The 18,940-nt window shown below is 37.1% G+C and overlaps 1 long non-coding RNA gene across 1 annotated transcript; it reads left to right on the top strand.

Moving 5' to 3' along the window:
* The first annotated feature begins 13,855 nt into the window (after positions 1-13,855).
* LOC117309597 (uncharacterized) lies at positions 13,856-15,205 on the top strand. The gene is made up of 2 exons (XR_004523924.2): positions 13,856-13,961; positions 14,863-15,205. It is a non-coding gene; the product is annotated as an uncharacterized lncRNA (long non-coding RNA).
* Positions 15,206-18,940: the final 3,735 nt, after the last annotated feature.

Raw genomic sequence — 18,940 nt, 5'->3', positions numbered from 1 at the left:
GACAAAGTATCCAACAGAAAAATGGAATATTATACAAACATGCATTCTACAGAAGAAGAAATTTTTATGTGAATTATATATTACATATGATAAAATATGAATTAATTTTCTTTTCAGATGAATCAAAATATTCAAACCATACAGTAAAAAGAAAAGAGAAAATATATTGAGTTTTCTTGCTTTCACCCTTCATTCTTATAAAAAGCAATGTTTTCCTTCAAAAAAGGATTCTACAATTCCACTCTGCGGTCAATCATATATAAATGGTACTGATCTTCCAGAGTACTAGACTTTGCGGTTACAAATGTTTTATGTGTGCTTATGCCTTCTTACACTTATGCATTCTTATACATTTACATTTAGTATGGCTATATTAATTCAGCACTTTCTTTGTGCAAGGCATTGTCCTAGCCTCTGAGGAAATGAAAAAGACAAACAAACAATTCCAGGAAAATGATGGATAATAAAAAAGTAAATTATTTTTATATTAGAAGGTGCTAGGTACGATGAACGAAAGTAGAGCAGCAAAGAGAAATCAAATGATACCAGAATTGATATGTGTGTGCACTTTTAAACTGGGGGGTCAGGGAAAGCCACAATAACACTATTTGAGCAAAAGATTAAAGGGGGTAAGGGACTGAGCCATGCTTATGTCTGAGGGAAGAAAATACCAGGTGAAGTAAACAGAAGGTGAAAAGACTTGAAGGCAGGAGCATGCTGACATGTCTGAGAAACAACAGGGAGGTCATTGTGACTGCAGTGGAGAAAGAAGTGGGGAAGAGTAGCAGGAGATGATGTCAGAGAGTAAATGGGAGATGAGAGCATAGCTCATGGAGGTACTTGTAAACCCTTTACAATATAGCAATTGTAAAGACTGTAAATATATACAGTCTTTACAATTGTTATATCCTTTTGATGAATTGACCCCTTTATCATTATATAATAACATCCTTTGTCACTTTGCTATGGTTTTTGACATAAAGTCTATTTTGTCTGATATAAGTATAGTTAGGCCTGCTTCCTTATGGTTTCCACGTTCATAAGGTATTTTCTTCCATCCCTTTACTCTGAGATGATGTGTGTCCTTAGGGATGAAGTGAGTCTCTTGTAGGCAGTATGTATTTGGGTCATTTTAAAAAATGCATTTAGTCACTTCATGCCTTTTGATTGGAGAATTTAATCAATTTACATTTAAAGTAATTATTGATAAATAAGGACTAACTAATGGCATCTTAATTGTTTTCTAGTTGTTTTGTAGTCCTCTTGTTTCTTTCTTCCTCTGCTGAATTTATTTGTGAATTGATTTTCTATAGTGATATGCATTGATTCCTCTTTTCTTCAGTGTATATATTGTAAGTGAGGCTTATATAAATATCTTACAAATATAGCAGTCTACTGTAAGCTGATTAACAACCTAACTTTTTGCATGAAAAACTCTATCCCTTTAATCCCTGCTCCATTTTATGTTTTTTATGCTTTAATATTCCTCTTTTTTATATTGTGTATCATTAACAAATTGTGGTAGCTATATTTACTTATTTATTTATTTTTATTGCAGTCAGTCAATTTATTAGTAATTAAAGAAATACAATATTTATTTTTACATCTTTATTGGAGTATAATTGCTTTACGATGATGTGTTAGCTTCTGCTGAACAACAAAGTGAATCAGTCATACATATACATATATCCACATATCTCTTCCCTCTTGCGTCTCCCTCCCTCCCACCCTCCCTATCCCACCCCTCTAGGTGGTCACAAAACACTGAGCTGATCTCCCTGTGCTATGTGGCTGCTTCCCACTAGCTACCTATTTTACATTTGGTAGTGTATATATGTCCATGCTATTCTCTCACTTTGTCCCAACTTACCCTTCCCCCTCCCCGTGTCCTCAAGTCCATTCTCTATGCCTGTGACTTTATTCCTATCCTGCCATAGGTTCTTCAGAACCATTTTTTTTTTTTTAGATTCCATATATATGTGTTAGCGTACAGTTTTTGTTTTTCTTTCACTGACTTACTTCACTCTGTATGACAGTCTCTATGTCCATTCACCTCACTACAAATAACTCAATTTTGTTTCTTTTTATTGCTGAGAAATATCTTTGGATATATGTGCCACATCTTCTTTAACCATTCTTCTGTCGATGGACACTTAGGTTGCTTCCACATCCTGGTTATTGTAAATAGAGCTGCAATGAACACTGTGGTACATGACTCTTTGAATTATGGTTTTCTCAGGGCATATGCCCAGTAGTGGGATTGCTGGGTCATACGGTAGTTCTATTTTTAGTTTTTAAGGAAACTCCATACTGTTCTCCATAGTGGCTGTATCAACTAACATTCCCATCAACAGTGCATTAGGGTTCCCTTTTCTCCACACCCTCTCCAGCATTTATTGCTTTGATGTTTTGATGATGGCCATTCTGACTGGTGTGTGGTGATACCTCATTGTAGTTTTGATTTGCATTTCTCTAATGATTAGTGATGTTGCGCATCCTTTTATGTGTTTGTTGGCAATCTGTATATGCTCTTTGGAAATGTCTATTTAGCTCTTCAGCCTATTTTTGGATTGGGTTGTTTGTTTTTTTTATATTGAGACACATGAGCTGCTTGTATATTTGGAGATTAATCCTTTGTCAGTTGCTTCATTTGCAAATATTTTCTCCCATTCTAAGGGTTGTCTTTTCGTCTTGTTTATGTTTTCCTTTGCTGTGCAAAAGCTTTTAAGTTTCATTAGGTTCCATTTGTTTATTTTTGTTTTTATTTCCATTTCTCTAGGAGGTGGGTCAAAAAGGATCTTGCTGTGATATATGTCATAGAGTGTTCTGCCTATGTTTTCCTCTAACAATTTTGTAGTGTCTGGCCTTACATTTAGGTCTTTAATCCATTTTGAGATTATTTTTGAGTATGGTGTTCAGGAGTGTTCTAATTTCATTCTTTTACATGTAGCTGTCCAGTTTTCCCAGTACCACTTATTGAAGAGGCTATCTTTTCTCCATTGTCTATTTTGCCTCCTATATCAAAAATAAGGTGACCATATGTGCGTGGGTTTATCTCTGGGCTTTCTATCCTGTTCCATTGAGCTATATTTCTGTTTTTATGCCAGTACCATACTGTCTTGATTACTGTAGCTTTGTAGTATAGTGTGAAGTCAGGGAGCCTGATTCCTCCAGCTCCATTTTTCTTTCTCAAGATTACTTTGCTTATTCGGGGTCTTCTGTGTTTTCATACAAATTGGGAAATTTTTTGTTCTAGTTCTGTGAAAAATGCTACTGGTAGGTTGATAGGGATAGCACTGAATCTGTAGATTTCTTTGGGTAGTATAGTCATTTTCACGATGTTGGTTCTTCCAATCCAAGAACATGGTATATCTCTTCATCTGTTTGTATCATCTTTAATTTTTTCATCAGTGTCTTATAGTTTTCTGCATACAGGTCTTTTGTCTCCTAAGGTAGGTTTATTCCTAGATATTTTATTCTTTTTGTTGCAATGATAAATGGGAGTGTTTCCAAATTCCTCTTTTAGATTTCTCATTATTAGTGTATAGGAATGCAAGAGATTCTTGTGCATTACTTTTGTATCCTGCTACTTTACGAAATTCATTGATTAGCTCTAGTAGTTCTCTGGTAGCATCTTTAGGATTCTCTATGTATAGTATCCGGTCATCTGCAAACAGTGACAGTTTTACTTCTTCTTTTTCAATTTGGATTACTTTTACTTCTCTTTCTTCTCTGATTGCTGTGGCTAAAATTTCCAAAACTATGTTGAATAATAGTGGTGAGAGTGGGCAACCTTGTCTTGATCCTGATCTTAGAGGTAATGGTTTTATTTTTTCACCATTGAGAATGATGTTGTTGTGGGTTTGTCATATATGGCCTTTATTATATTGAGGTAAGTTCCCTCTATGCCTACTTTCTGGAGAGTTTTTATCATAAATGGGTGTTGAATTTTGTTGAAAGCTTTTTCTGCATCTATTGAGATGATCATATGGTTTTTATCCTTCAATTTGTTAATATGTTGTATAACGTTGATTGATTTGCATATATGGAAGAATCCTTGCATTCCTGGGATAAAACGCACTTGTTCATGGTGTATGATCCTTTTAATGTGCTGTTGGATTCTGTTTGCTAGTATTTTGTTGAGGATTTTTGCATTTATGTACATCAGTGATATTGGCCTGTAGTTTTCCTTCTTTGTGACATCTTTGTCTGGTTTTGGTATCAGGGTGATGGTGGCCTCATAGAATGAGTTTGGGAGTGTTCCTCCCTCTGCTATATTTTTGAAGAGTTTGAGAAGGATAGGTGTTAGCTCTTCTCTAAATGTTTGATAGAATTCACCTGTGAAGCCTTCTGGTCCTGGGCTTTTGATTGTTGGAAGACTTTTAATCACAGTTTCAATTTCAGTGCTTGTGATTGGTCTGTTTATATTTTCTATTTCTTCCTGGTTCAGTCTTGGAAGGTTGTGCTTTTCTAAGAATTTGTCCTTTTCTTCCAGGTTGTCCATTTTACTGGCATATAGTTTCTTGTAGTAATCTCTCATGAACTTTTGTATTTCTTCAGTGTCAGTTTTTACTTCTCCTTTTTCATTTCTAATTCTATTGATTTGAGTCTTTCCCTTTTTTCTTGATGAGCCTGACTAATGTTTTACGAATTTTGTTTATCATCTCAAAGAACCAGCTTTTAGTTTTATTGATCTTTGGTATTGATTCCTTCATTTCCTTTTCTGATCTTATCTTTATGATTTCTTTCCTTCTGCTAACTTTGGTTTTTTTTGTTCTTCTTTCTCTAATTGCTTTAGGTGTAAGTTTAGGTTGTTTTTTTAGATGTTTCTTGTTTCTTGATGTAGGATTCTACTGCTATCGACTTCCCTCTTAGAACTGTTATTGCTGCATCCCAGAGGCTTTGGGTTGTTGAGTTTTCATTGTCATTTGTTTCTAGGTATTTTTCGATTTCCTCTTTGATTTCTTCAGTCATCTCTTGGCTATTAAGTAGCGTATTTTTTAGCCACCATGTTTTTATATTTTTTAAAGATTTTTTTCTGTAATTGATATCTAGTCTCTAGCGTTGTGGTTGGAAAAGATACATTATACAATTTCAATTTTCCTAAATTTACCAAGGCTTGATGTGTGAACCAAGATATAATCTATCTTGGAGAATGTTCCATGAGTGCTTCAGAAGAAAGTGTATTCTGTTGTTGTTGGATGGAATGTCCTATAAATATCAATTAAGTCCATCTTATTTAATGTATCATTTAAAGCTTGTGTTTCCTTATTTATTTTCATTTTGAATGATCTATCCATTAGTGAAAGTCAGGTGTTAAAGTCCCCTGCTGTGATTGTGTTACTGTCGATTTCCCCTTTTATGACTGTTAGCCTTTGCCTTATGTATTGAGGTGCTCCTATGTTGGGTGCATAAATATTTACAATTGTTATGTCTTCTTCTTTGATTGATCCCTTGATCATTACGTAGTGTCCTTCTTTGTAGTAGTCTTTATTTTAAATTCTATTTTGTCTGATAAAAGAATTGCTACTCCAGCTTTCTTTTGATATCCATTTGCATTGAATTTTTTCCATGCCCTCACTTTCAGTTTGTATGTGTCCCTAGGTCTGAAGTGGGTCTCTTGTAGACAGCATGTACATGGGTCTTGTTTTTGTATCCATTCAGCCAGTCTACTTCTTTTGGCTGGAGAATTTAATCCATTTACATTTAATGTAGTTTTTGATATGTATGTTCCTATTACCATTTTCTTAATTGTTTTGGTTTGTTATTGTAGGTCTTTTCCTTCTCTTGTGTTTCCTGCCTAGAGAAGTTCCTTTAGCATTTGTTGTAAAGCTGGTGTGGTGGTGCTGAATTCTCTTAACTTTTGTGTGTCTGTAAAGTTTTTAACTTCTCCATCGAATCTGCATGAGATCCTTGCTGGGTAGATTAATCTTGGTTGTAGGTTTTTCCCTTCATAACTTTAAATATGTCCTGCCACTCCTGAAAGATCTGGCTTGCAGAGTTTCTGCTGAAAGATCAGATGTTAATCATATAGGGATTCCCTTGTATGTTATTTGTTGTTTTTCCCTTGTTGCTTTTAATATTTTTTCTTTGTATTTAATTTTTGATAGTTTGATTAATATGTGTCTTGGCGTGTTTCTCCTTGGATTTCTCCTGTATGGGACTCTCTGCATTTCCTGGACTTGATTGACTATTTCCTTTCCCATATTAGGGAAGTTTTCAAATAATATCTCTTCAAATATTTTCTCAGTCTCTCTTTTTCTCTTCTTCTTCTTGGTCCCATATAATTCGAGTTTTGGTGCATTTAATGTTGTCCCAGAGGTCTCTGAGATTGTCCTCAATTCTTTTCATTCTTTTTTCTTTATTCTGCTCTGTGGTAGTTATTTCCAATATTTTTTCTTCCAGGTCACTTATCCATTTTCTGCCTCAGTTATTCTGCTATTGATTCCTTCTAGAGAATTTTTAATTTCATTTATTGTGTTGTTCCTCATTGTTTGCTCTTTAGTTCTTGTAGGTCCTTGTTTAACATTTCTTGTATTTTCTCCATTCTATTTCCAAGATTTTTGATCATCTTTACTATCATTACTCTGAATTCTTTTTCAGCTGGGCTGCCTATTTCATCTTCATTTGTTTGGTGGTGGGTTTTTACCTTGCTCCTTCATCTGCTGTGTGTTTCTCTGTCTTCTCATTTTGCTTAACTTACTGGGGGTCTCCTTTTCTCAGGCTGCACTTTTGTAGTTCCCATTGTTTTTGGTGTCTATCCCTACTGGCCAAGGTTGGTTCAGTGGGTTGTATAGGCTTCCTGGTGAAGAGGACTGGTGCCTGTGTTCTGGTGGATGAGGCTGGATCTTGTCTTTCTCCTGTGCGTGACCATGTCCAGTGGTGTGTTTTGGGGTGTCTGTGGCCTTGTTATGATTTTAGGCAGCCTCTCTGCTAATGGTTGTGGTTGTGTACTTGTCTTGTTGATTGTTTGGCATAGGGTGTCCAGCACTGTAGCTTGCTGGTCATTGAGTGGAGCTGGGTCTTAGCATTGAGATGGAGATCTGTGGGAGAGCTTTTGCCATTTGAGATTATGTGGAGCCGGGAGGTCTCTGGTGGACCAATGTCCTGAACTCAGCTCTCCCACCTCAGAGGCACAGCCCTGACATCTGGCCGGAGCACCAAGACCCTGTCAGTTACATGGCTCAGAAGAAAAGGGAGTAAAAAAGAAAGAAAGAAAGAAGATAAAATAAAGTTATTAAAGTAAAAAATAAAAAAGTTATGAAAAATAAAAGAAAATAAAAAGTAATTAAAAAAATAAAGAATGAAGAGAGCAACCAAACTAAAAAACAAATCCACCAATGATAACAAGAGCTAAAAACTATACAAAAAAATGACCCAAAAGCAGAAAAGAAAAAACGGACACACAGAACCCTAGGACAAATGGTAAAAGTAAAGGTATAGAGACAAAATCACACAAAGATACATACACATACACACTCACAAAAAGAGTAAAAGAAAAAAATATATATCTATATTTAAAAAAAAAGGAAGATAGCAACCAAATCAATAAACAAATCTACCAATGATAATAAACTCTAAATACTAAACTGATATAAACATAAAACTGGAAACAAATTAGATGCAGAAAGAAAACCCCAAGTCTACAGTTGCTCCCAAAATCCGCCACCTCAATTTTGGGATGATTCGTTGTCTATTCAGGTATTCTAGAGATGTTGCGTACATCAAGTTGATTGTAGAGATTTAATCCGCTGCTCCTGAGGCTGCTGGGAGAAATTCCCCTTTCTCTTTTTTGTTTGCACAGCTCCTGGAGTTCAGCTTTGGATTTGGCCCCGTCTCTGCATGTAGGTCACCTGAGGGCATCTGTTCCCTGCTCAGACAGGACGGGGTTAAAGTAGCAGCTGATTAGGGGGCTCTCTCTCATTCAGGCCGGGGGGAGGGTGGGGTATGGAATGCAGGGAAAGCCTGCAGCAGCAGAGGCTGGTGTGACATTGCAACAGCCTGAGATGCACCGTGTGTTCTCCCAGGTGAGTTGTCCCTGGATCACGGGACCCTGGCAGTGGCGGGATGCACAGGCCCCCATGAGGGGAGGTGTGGATAATGACCTGTGCTTGCACACAGGGTTTTTGGTGGCTGCAGCAGCAACCTTAGCATCTCATGCCTGTCTCTGCAGTCTGTGCTGATAGCCATGGCTCATGCCCATTTCTGGAGCTCGTTTAGGCGGTACTCTGAATGTCCTCTGCTTGTGCACCCTGAAACAATGGTCTCTTTCCTCTTAGGCAGTTCCAGACTTTTTCCTGGACTCTCTCCTGGTTAGCTGTGGTGCACTAGCCCCCTTCAGGCTGTGTTCATGCAGCCAACCCCAGTCCTCTCCCTGGGATCTCACCTCCAAAGCCCAAACCTCAGCTCCCAGCCCCCACCTGCTCCAGCGGGTGAGCAGACAAGCCTCTCAGGCTGGTGAGTGCTGGTCGGCACCAATCATCTGAGTGTGGGAATCTCTCCTCTTTGCCCTCTGCACCCCTATTGCTGTGCTCTCCTCCATGGCTCCGAAGCTTTCTCCCCACCACCCGTCTCCACCAGTGAAGGGGCTTCCTAGTATGTGGAAACTTTTCCTCCTTCACAGCTCCCTCCAAGAGGTGCAGGTCCCATCCCTATTCATTTGTCTATGTTGTTTTCTTTTTTCTTTTGCCCTACCCAGGTACGTGGGTAGTTTCTTGACTTTAGGGAAGTCTGAGGTCTTCTGCCAGTGTTCAGTAGGAGTTGTTCTACATGTAGATGTATTTCTGATGCATTTGTGGGGAGGAAGGTGATCTCCACATCTTACTCCTCCACTATCTTGGAGGTCTCTCCGCTATATTTATTATTAGTACTTTTGCCCTTTACCCTTTACACTAGAGTTAAGTGGTTAATGTACAGCAGAGCATCTAAATATATTAAACAATACATGGGGAAAAAAAAGTCTCTGGTTTTCACTCATGAAAATTTGCTACACCAAAGGATTTTTGAGCAGAGAAGTAACATATTACTTACATTTTGACGTGATCAACTTTGTCAGGTTGGTAAATTGACCAAAAGAAAGTAAGGGTGGAATTAGGAAAATCAGTTAGGAGGCTGTTGGACAAATCCAGGTAAGAAGTGACTGTGGCTTGGAGTTGGGTCTTTTTGGGTGGTGGGAATTGTTTAGATTCTATTTTGAAGACAGAGAGACAACAGTATTTTCTGACAGATTGGGTGTGCCATGTAAGAGAAAGAGAGGGGTCAAGGATGAGAAATATTTGTTCTAATATCTTTCAGTTGGTTGTCAATCAATGTCCACACATTAGCAGATTATGCCCATTTTGTACTAAGTTTCTATATTTTTGTTGGTTGCTTAATTCTTCTCCATCAGAGACTTTAGTGCATGCTTGGAAAAACTGAAATGAATAATTCATTCTCAGAGTTTAAGAAATCCTTTTTCAAAATGCTAAGTAAAAATTCAGCCATTGGTCAATTTGCTGATTTGACTATAAACATGAGAGGAAGACATAGGCACAATCTTCTGGCTTTATGTATTTAGATGTTCATCCTTTACGTGATGTACAATCATTATAATGTTGGTCTTTTGAAAAGAATTCATTTATTCAAAAACCCTTTGATGAGTGACCACTATATAGCAAACATTTTGCTAGTGCCAGAGACCCAGACAGCACTGAGGCAAATTCCCTACTCTCAAGCAGCCTGCCATCTAGTGGAAGATGCAGAAATGTAATTGAGTAGGAGAATAAAATGAGATTAGTGATAGAACAGTGGTGGCTAGAAAGTTCCAAGAGAGCATAGAAGATGGCACAACTTAATTGTATCTGGAGAATTCAGGAAAACTTGTAGAAAGAGGATGAGTTTACAAATAATTATGTAGGGAGCTGAGATGGGCATTCCAGATAAAGGAAGCACTATGTTGGGAGTAGAAAAGAGAATGGCCCATTTGGATGATCGCGCACATATTAAGGCTAGAGGTTTTGGAGCATGTGCATGAGTGGTGAAAGATGAGTCTTGAAAGAAAAGCGTGTTATATCTTGAACACCTTTATTTATGACGATGTGAGGTTTGAAATGAATCCTGTAGGCAATGGGAAGTAGCAAAGAGGTTCTCAGCAGGAAAACAAGTTGATTAGATTAAGGCTTTAGAATGGTTATTCTGGCAAGGCTGTGTAGGATACATTGGAAAGAGAGGAGACCCAGGCCTGGGGAATCAGTTGGTATACTGCAGTAGTCCTAACAAGGAGTGATGAGGTCCTGCCTTGAGCAGTGTGGAGAGAGAGGAGAAGACATATAGAAGAGCTACTTTGAAGGTATACTTAGTCCAGTTTGGTTGAGAGCAACATATGGGTGACTAGCAATGTCTAAGATGATGCAAGTAGTCTGTATTTGGAAACTGAATAGATGACAGCACATTATTCCATGTCAAGGAGTAATAGGAAGAGAAGCATTTTGAGTGGAATGGTGTGTTCAGAGTTTAAGAACTGATGGTGTAGCTAAGTGGAGATAACTAAAAAGCTATTTGAATTTCTGAGTAAAATCTGGGTGGTAAATTAAATGCCACTAATGAAAACTATCTTAGAGCTTAACCTATAATTTTCTTAGAAATATAGGAATTTGTTTTCATATCCTTAATAGCAATGGCAAAAACTTTTAGCTATACATATATTTAATCAGAATATTATTTTCATATCCCTGAATAGTAATGACAAAACCTTTTAGCTACACATATAATTTATAAATGCATTTTATACATACCTATATTAAACAAAACAAGACAAAACCCAAAAAAGCAAATTGAGCGACAGAGAGGTTGTCTTGCAACAATTACAGTGAAACCCTGCTGGAAGCATTGCAAATGGAAATTACATTTTGGGAAGTATATATGTCAATATGTAGCAAGAGTTATAAAGATGATCATATGATTTTTGCCTAGTAAACCTACTCCTGATGATTAAAAGCAAAAGATTCAGTGTATTTAATGAAAATTTACCTTATAGATGTGGTTGACATAAAAATAAGTTAAAAGGGAATGGTTTAATGTGTCTGTGTTTAATCAGAGTAGAAACAGGAAGATTATGAAGAAACATGGCAGCATATTTACATAGATGTAAAATTAGTATTTATAATTGTCACAACTCTGCAAAACATGTATAACAATAGAGACTCATTGAAAAACATTAAAAACAAAAACAGTCAGAATGGTAAGATTATAGATAATTTCCTTTTTCTTTTTTCCAAAATTTTATGTCAGGACAACTTTTCAAAATCTTTTAAAAAGGTATGTATTAAGTTACAATAAACCAAACCCGTGCATATAGACAGGCTCCAAACATTGTTGAAATGTTTCTTGGGTATGTGGGGAGGCTGGTGTAAAGAAAGGGGATCACTTGAATGAGGGCAGAGGAGAGAAATAAGATTAAGGCAGAGGAGTGAGGAACTCAAGGAAGCAACAGCATCCTTTCACCTCCCTAAGGTGTCACTGGGCTTAGGATCCACAGTGGTGGAAGCCTCATGTCACAGCTGATGTTCCATGAGGCAGGTGGGGGAGATGGACCACAGGGACCACTCCACCTTGTTTCCTTTACACTGTCTCTGTGCTGGGCCATGACACTGGCATGGCCTTGGGGCATGTGTGCAGTGGAAGATTTGAATTTAGACTGGTGGCAGGAGATGAGACAACTATGTTTCTTCTGTGCACATATTTGGTTTCGCGGACACGTTAACCACAGGAGAGAAAAGGCCACAAGGTGTTGGGTTAGTATGAGTGGGGACAAAGGAACTTATTTTTTCAACCAAAGAAAGCATCAGTATTGCAAAGACTTTCCGTGATTCCACACCCACCTCGAAAGCGCCCTCTCACCACAGGAAGTGCGCTGATCACTGGAGGAATAAAGGAGGCTGAAAGGATCAGTTCCTCAGCCTCTCGCTGCACAGCTCATCAGGACCTCAGCCATGAGACTTCTCATCCTGGCCTTCCTCGGGATCTGCTGTCTCGCCGCATACACTGTGGAAGGTAAGTCAAAAGCTTATTTATGAGATAAGGAGCATCTATGTATGCAGGCAGTGGCCATACATTTTCGTTTTGACTGAAGCTTTGACTGCAGTAAACTTTCGCCCAGCTTAGCCTCAGACTTCCCTAGTGAAAATGGGAATAATTTGACTCTAGGAGACTTTGTAGATTTTGAAGATAGAACTTGGTCACAATCTGGGCTCCTATTTTTCACAATTGGGCGATTTGGGGTAAATTTCTTTACCTCTCTGTGCCTGTGCTTCCTTATCTATAAGAAGAATGTAATAACCGATACGCTTACCTGGGATTAAAATGAAATAAATCTTATGATCACTTATCAGGTTTCCACACAAGTCCTAACTTCCTGATTAATTTAGTTGTGGAATGCTGATGACGATTGTATATACCTTTGAAGCTTTTGCCTATTTAATATTGACCTTGATAAAATCTCAAAAATTTTGAGAGTTCACAAAGTGGGAATGAAGTAGATGGTTTATGTTCTGAAGCAAAACAATGTTCTATTAAAACAAAAATGACTGGTAGCTCACACCTTTACACCCAGGAAATCAATTTTACATTAAGTGTGTAGGAGAGTCTGTTATTACTGCTATGAATGTTGTTCCCACTGATGATCAATTTCTTGAGTTTATAAGAGACCATAAGTGCTAACAAATACCAACGTCTTATATACAATCAGATAAACCTACAAGACATACCCAGATGAGACTTAGTTATACTGAGACTTACCTGAGCATTCTACACATATTTCTTCAAAGATCATTTTTTCCAAGCTGGTTGGAGTATATTTCTCCTTGTGGCTCTGGCCACAAGAGGGAATATCCTTTGGGTATAATTAATGTTTCAGTTAACTCTCCTTTCAACCTTCTAATCCATAGACTTATTACTTAGACTAGAATATCTGAACCTGATCATGGATGCCAAGGGTGTCCGTAAATAGAGATGGCAATGTCTGGAACTCCCTGAAATTGTGCCCCAAATTAAAAAAAAATATTGATGAAACAAAAACTTTAGGCCAAATGTCTTAACCATGGCTGGCTGGCATTTGTCTGAGAAAACAGGCTGCCATTTGGTAGAAACCCATGTACGGGTAGGGGAAATAAGACTGAGGAAGACTGTAGACACTTGGGTATTTCCCTCTTTCACTGCGGTCAGCGACAGTTCAGCATTCAAAGTAAGTTGGCAAATGTAGAGGATTAAGAATGTGCAGGCTGGATATTGTGTGATGGAGAGAAGGAGAGCTGAAGAGCAATGGTAGTGAACACCGGGTCAGTTTCATGTTTATAAAATGCCTTCTGATACCAGCAACACTATAGCTCAAACTTCATCAACATTGGCTATTATTTAAGATGCTTTTTTGCTGAATATTTCTCTGAGAAATATTCTCTGAGAATACTTGCTTCCCTGAGTAGCAAATGCCAGTCTCCAGCTTAGGAATAAATCAGCACTTAGAAACCCTTTTTAGATTTTAGAAAACCCTTACTATTATTAACTCTCCCAAGTTATTTTCCCTTCTCCAATGTAAGATGTTCTCTAAACTTAGAAGGTTTAATCCTCCGGGGCCATTTCTATTGAGGATGAGTATTTAATGAACTACTTCCCTTACATATTTCACATTCTACCATTTAAAATGAGGACACCTTTATTTATTCAGTCAAGAATGAACTACCTCTCCCACATTTAGTGTTGCCTTCCCCAAATTACTCTTTATCAGATCACTCTTTATTTTATTTACAGCACTCTAACATTGATAGTATTAACAATTATATTTTATTTTTGTTTGTTTGGTTTTCTTTACCAGGTGTGGGGAGTGAAGTTCTAGACAAGAACATCTGTGTGAGTCTGACTACCAAGCAACTGCCAATTAAAAAAATCAAGACCTACACCATCAAGGAGGGCCCCATGAAAGCAGTGATGTGAGTTGCTCTCCCCCAAATCTGGGCTTGATGGAACACAGTATATAGAAATGCTGCCCTCCTCAGGAAAAATGTCAACAAGGAGGAAAACCTCAACATAGCCAATAGTCTTTCTGTTTTTCCATATGAACTATGCCTTTAGGTAGCCCCAAACAATGTTTATGACCAAAAATTGGCAACAAGTGAAGGATATCACCCTCCTTTCTGCTTTATCTTAGCAGAAGAATCTAACTGGGAATCAGATGAATAATATGCTCAGTCCCGAGGGTTAGGTTTATAGCTGGCTGGTTCAGATCAGGATTTGACCGTAGAGACACACTGGTATGGGATGCCTTCCTTCCCATCCTTCCCCTTCCCTGCCTTTCTCTGCCCTTATGGTGGGCTGGAGTAGAGTGCCATATTTTATCAGTTGCCATATCTCGAGGAATAGTGTCAACAACTAGCCTACATGGTACCGTTCTCTTTCTAGGATCTCATCTTCAGAACAGCAACTCTTCCCAACACACAATTGCAACTTTACCTCCCAAAATATGATAAAGAAATTACCTTTTGTCCAGAAAATAAGATGAGTGTGTTTAAATTTGAAAAAGAAATGATATGTAATAATTGGACTAGATGACCTCAAATGTCCAGTTTAATTACATCACCTGGTAGCAATGATGAGAAAAGGAGCCTGCAATTTATGCTGAGCCAGGGATCTGGGTATTACCTGGAGCTATTTCTCCTTTATGGGAAAATAGATTGCAGAGGAAAGATTTTCATTTATGTTCTCCTGAATCTGAAAGACTGTTTTGTCCAGTCATTTCTGCACAAGATCTCTTATATATGATCTGATCTTAACTTCTGGTCCCAAGACTTTGAGGATGTGACTGACTTTGTCTATTTTTTCTTTGCATTGCAGATTTATTACCAGACGTGGCCTTAAAGTCTGTGCTGATCCACAAGTTGAATGGGTGAAAAAAGCAGTCCGAACAATAAAGTCCACCAGGAGAAATGTGAGCCAGACCAAGCCTACAGGAGCCCAACAATCCAGCAGTACAGCTGTGATCCTGAGTGGGTAGTGACCCTCTGGCGTCTTGTCCCCTCACTAGCCAGGCAGCTCATTTCCCTTTAAAGCTCATGGACTCATTACATTATATTCACCTTTTATAAAAGTGCTGCATGAGTCAAATTATTGTTTTTATATTTTTATGTCTTTCATATTCATTTAGATGCTCTAATTAATAAATATTTATTATTAAGAACAGTACCAAAGTTTATTCATTACATATTGGGAAAAATAATACATCATTTGTGTCTATTTCTGTCCTAACTGTACTTCATTGATGGTATCCATGATGGGAGAGATTTTGGTCAGTGTTTATCAGCGATGAAAGATATATTCATCATTTTTAGGTTCTAGAGTAAAATGGTTCTCTACACATGAGTCATAGTTGGCACCTCTGATAATACAATTTAATATCTATTTCAACCTACACATGAGTCATAGTTGACACCTGTGGTAATGACAATTTAATATCTACTTCAACCTGTCTTCATAATGGAGTTCTTTTTTTATGGAATAAGCAAGAAAATCATCCAACAATTATTTGGTCCCCATACTGAGGGTTTGCTACTCAAAAAGTGGCTTCATTCAAGTTTGATCTGGAGCAAACACATACCTCTGTGTTTCATGTGATGTCCTGTAAAGGAAAGAAAACAAATATAACTTGCCACTTCTTTCATTTGCCAAAGTAGCAAGGATCAGACTTTTGATGAAAGGATAATTTATTCAAACAAAAATCAGTTCTCCTCAAATTGGGCAATGATCTCACTGTCTTTCTGTGATTTCCATAATTGTCACTACTCTAGTTATCATACAAGTCATGCTTTTTTTTTTTTTTTTTTTTTTTTGCCAGTAAGGTTTTAACATCCCAAACTGTCACCAGGAACATTTTTTGAATGTGATCACAATTTGCAGTAAAGTTTTAATTAAAGCTACTTCATCTGGTCACTAAACACCCCAGACTCATGCCCTCCTGTTCTTATTAAATTTCTAATTTGCTTCGTGTTTAAGACTCTACTATCCAAGTAGCTGATGATGTACACGTTCACTTCTATCTGACTTTAAATAGTTAAGAACTGATCAGACCTTGATAACTTCAAGGGAAGAGAAAGGACTAACTGTTTTCTAGTCCTAAGGGGACACTCCACAATGTCAAGTATTTTTAGAATGTTACCTGAGGGCAGTTTGTTGGAATCAGTTTTACTTCTAATCTCATCCAACTAGTGAACCACAGAGGAAACCATTAAAACACTTCCTCATAGTGAAAAGTGGGGTCATCTATCTTTCCCTATTGCTATTTGCCCACAATAACTTTCAAAGCTGGTTTTTAAGAAAACACTGAGAAGAAAACACCTGTTTTATGAGGGGTGAAACATAGCAAAGTCAAGTCACAGAAGATGAAAGGAAAGTTTCCTTAATGAACATGTACTTGCATTCCCCAAATGTCTCCCAAACCCTAGAGGTTTTCATGAAATAATAATAATACGACATGTGGAAGGATATGGGTAAACGCATTTTACTAACTTGGCACATTATCTAAGGTGGCTATGTGATGCTAAGTGGTTTCAACCAAATAGTGCACATAACTTTTAACTAACTGACTCGATGTTTTGAATCATTTAGGTAGGACCTGTGTCTACTAACTATAGTGCTGTGGTTTAATGGATTTCAATTCAATTCAAAGAAATAATCTAAGAAGAAGAGATCTCAAAATATTAATTGTTTTAGTGGCTGGTGACCCCCCTTTTGTGCTCTTGTGGTGTCTTATACTTAACTTTAACCTAAAACTTACCAATTTATATTGAAATTGCTTATTTGCCTGTCTGTGCTTCCCCCACCCCAATCCTGAAATTAGACTGGAAGCTGCTTGTGTGTATTATTACACCAGGTCCCCAGTGCCTAGCATAGAACTGTGTGTGGGGAGTCAATTGATATTTGTTGGATGAATGGGAGGAATAACATATATTACATTATTTCCTTCATTCTACTCTTTCATATTTCTAAAATTATATATAACACAAAATAAACTTTATTAACAGAAAGTTCAATTCAGCAAACAGTTTTGGGTACTTGCTATAAGACAGTCACTGTGTTAAGCTTAGTATACATCAAGATAAGTAAAACACCACTTCTGCTCTCCAGGAAATCATAGACCAGTGGATGACACTATGATGTAAGAAAACCAATTGTAGTCGAGCGTTTGAAACAGGTAATAATATGGGCATGCTCAAGAGAGAAGGGAATAATTATCCTGAGAATGTTCTCTAAATTTTTTTCTGAATTTACATATAATTATGAATGACTATTATTAATAAGAAATGGAGGATGCATCCTAAGTTGGTTTGAAGAAAGATGGTGTCACATATTTCTCTCTTCTCTAGGAAATTCTTCCACTGTGATTGTAATATTTGTAGCGTATTCTATTCTTTCCTAGATATTTGATGTAACAATAAAGTGAGTATAAAACTGTTACTGAAATTTAATTGGTGGGAAAACTGAGCCACAGAGAGCTTGATTGTCTTGGCTAAGAGCACACAGTTATTGAGAAACTGAGCCTGATCTCAGATAGCAACTTTCTGTGGTATCTCAGCCTCAGGAAGGAGAGTGATAATCTACAAGTCTTCTTAGAGTGGGTATGATGTAGGCAATCTCTGAGCAGGGCCACATTATCTCACCAGTCTCAGATTTTTACACATAAATTAGAAGTATTTGAAGACTACAACAAGTACTTCCCATTTGCCTTTTTCTATGCAATTATTTAAAAAATATTTTTATTTTATCAAAGTAATACATGAACATGGTCAAAAGTTTAAGTAGTACAAAAGGAGTACTAATGAAAATGGATAATTTCCTGCCCTATTCTTCCTGTTTTCTAACCTTCCTCCTCACAGACAACTGCTTTAACTCTTTTAGCTGATGGTTCTTCTGATAGTCACCTTCAAATCACCAATGTTTGGTCACCATTAATTCCCGGGCTATGAATTTTGGGCATTGTTTGTGGCTGCCTTTATGATACATGAGGGTTTAGTTCACTTCTTCCATTCTCTACATATAATTATGTTGATATTTTAATTATCTATGTTTATAGATTTAGGTAATATACCTATCATTTATTTCTTATTTGGTCAACTGTGGACAATACTTCTTGACTTTCCATTTTGTAATATTGTTCTGTTGTCTATAGCAAATACTTAACTAGTTTTTACTATGTAACCAGCACTATTTCATTGATTTGCAAATGTTAAGACATTTAATCACATTATAGACCTCAGTTAAAGACAAAACGCCTAAGACATAAACTATTGGCTTGTGTTGGATAGAGTTCAGATTTGAACCCATGGAAGCCTGGCTCCAAGTTCATGCTCTTGACCACTATGTCATGCTGCCTTCCTCGCTTTAGGAGCCAGTTTCCCAAAGACCAAACCATATGTAATATATCCATGAAAAGTCTACTAAGACCTACATAATATTTTCATTTAACCAACCTAATTAATTAATTAGCTCATTCATTCAGTAAATATTTGTTGACGGTCTATTATATGCCAGAGGCTGTAACCATAAGCAGAACAAAGCCCCTGCTTTCACAGAGCTTACATTCTGATAAGATGTGCCTTCTATTCCTTACTCCAGGGTATTTATTTATTTATTTATATTTATTTTTTTATATTGAAGTATAGTTGATTTACAATGTTGTGTTATTACTGCTGTACAGCAAAGTGATTCAGTTTTTTATATATGTGTATATTATATATGTATATATATATTCTTTTTTATATTCTTTTCCATTATGGTTTATCACAGGAGATTGAATATAGTTCTCTGTGCTATACAGTAGGACTTTGTTGTTTATCCATTCTATATATAATAGTTTGCATCTGCTAACCCCAACCTTCCACTCCACCCCAGGGTTCTTTTATCTACTCACTCAACCAAC

Source organism: Tursiops truncatus, chromosome 1 (assembly GCF_011762595.2).
Source record: "Tursiops truncatus isolate mTurTru1 chromosome 1, mTurTru1.mat.Y, whole genome shotgun sequence".
NCBI lineage: Eukaryota > Metazoa > Chordata > Mammalia > Artiodactyla > Delphinidae > Tursiops > Tursiops truncatus.
This window is presented reverse-complemented; position numbering and strand designations above follow the sequence as displayed.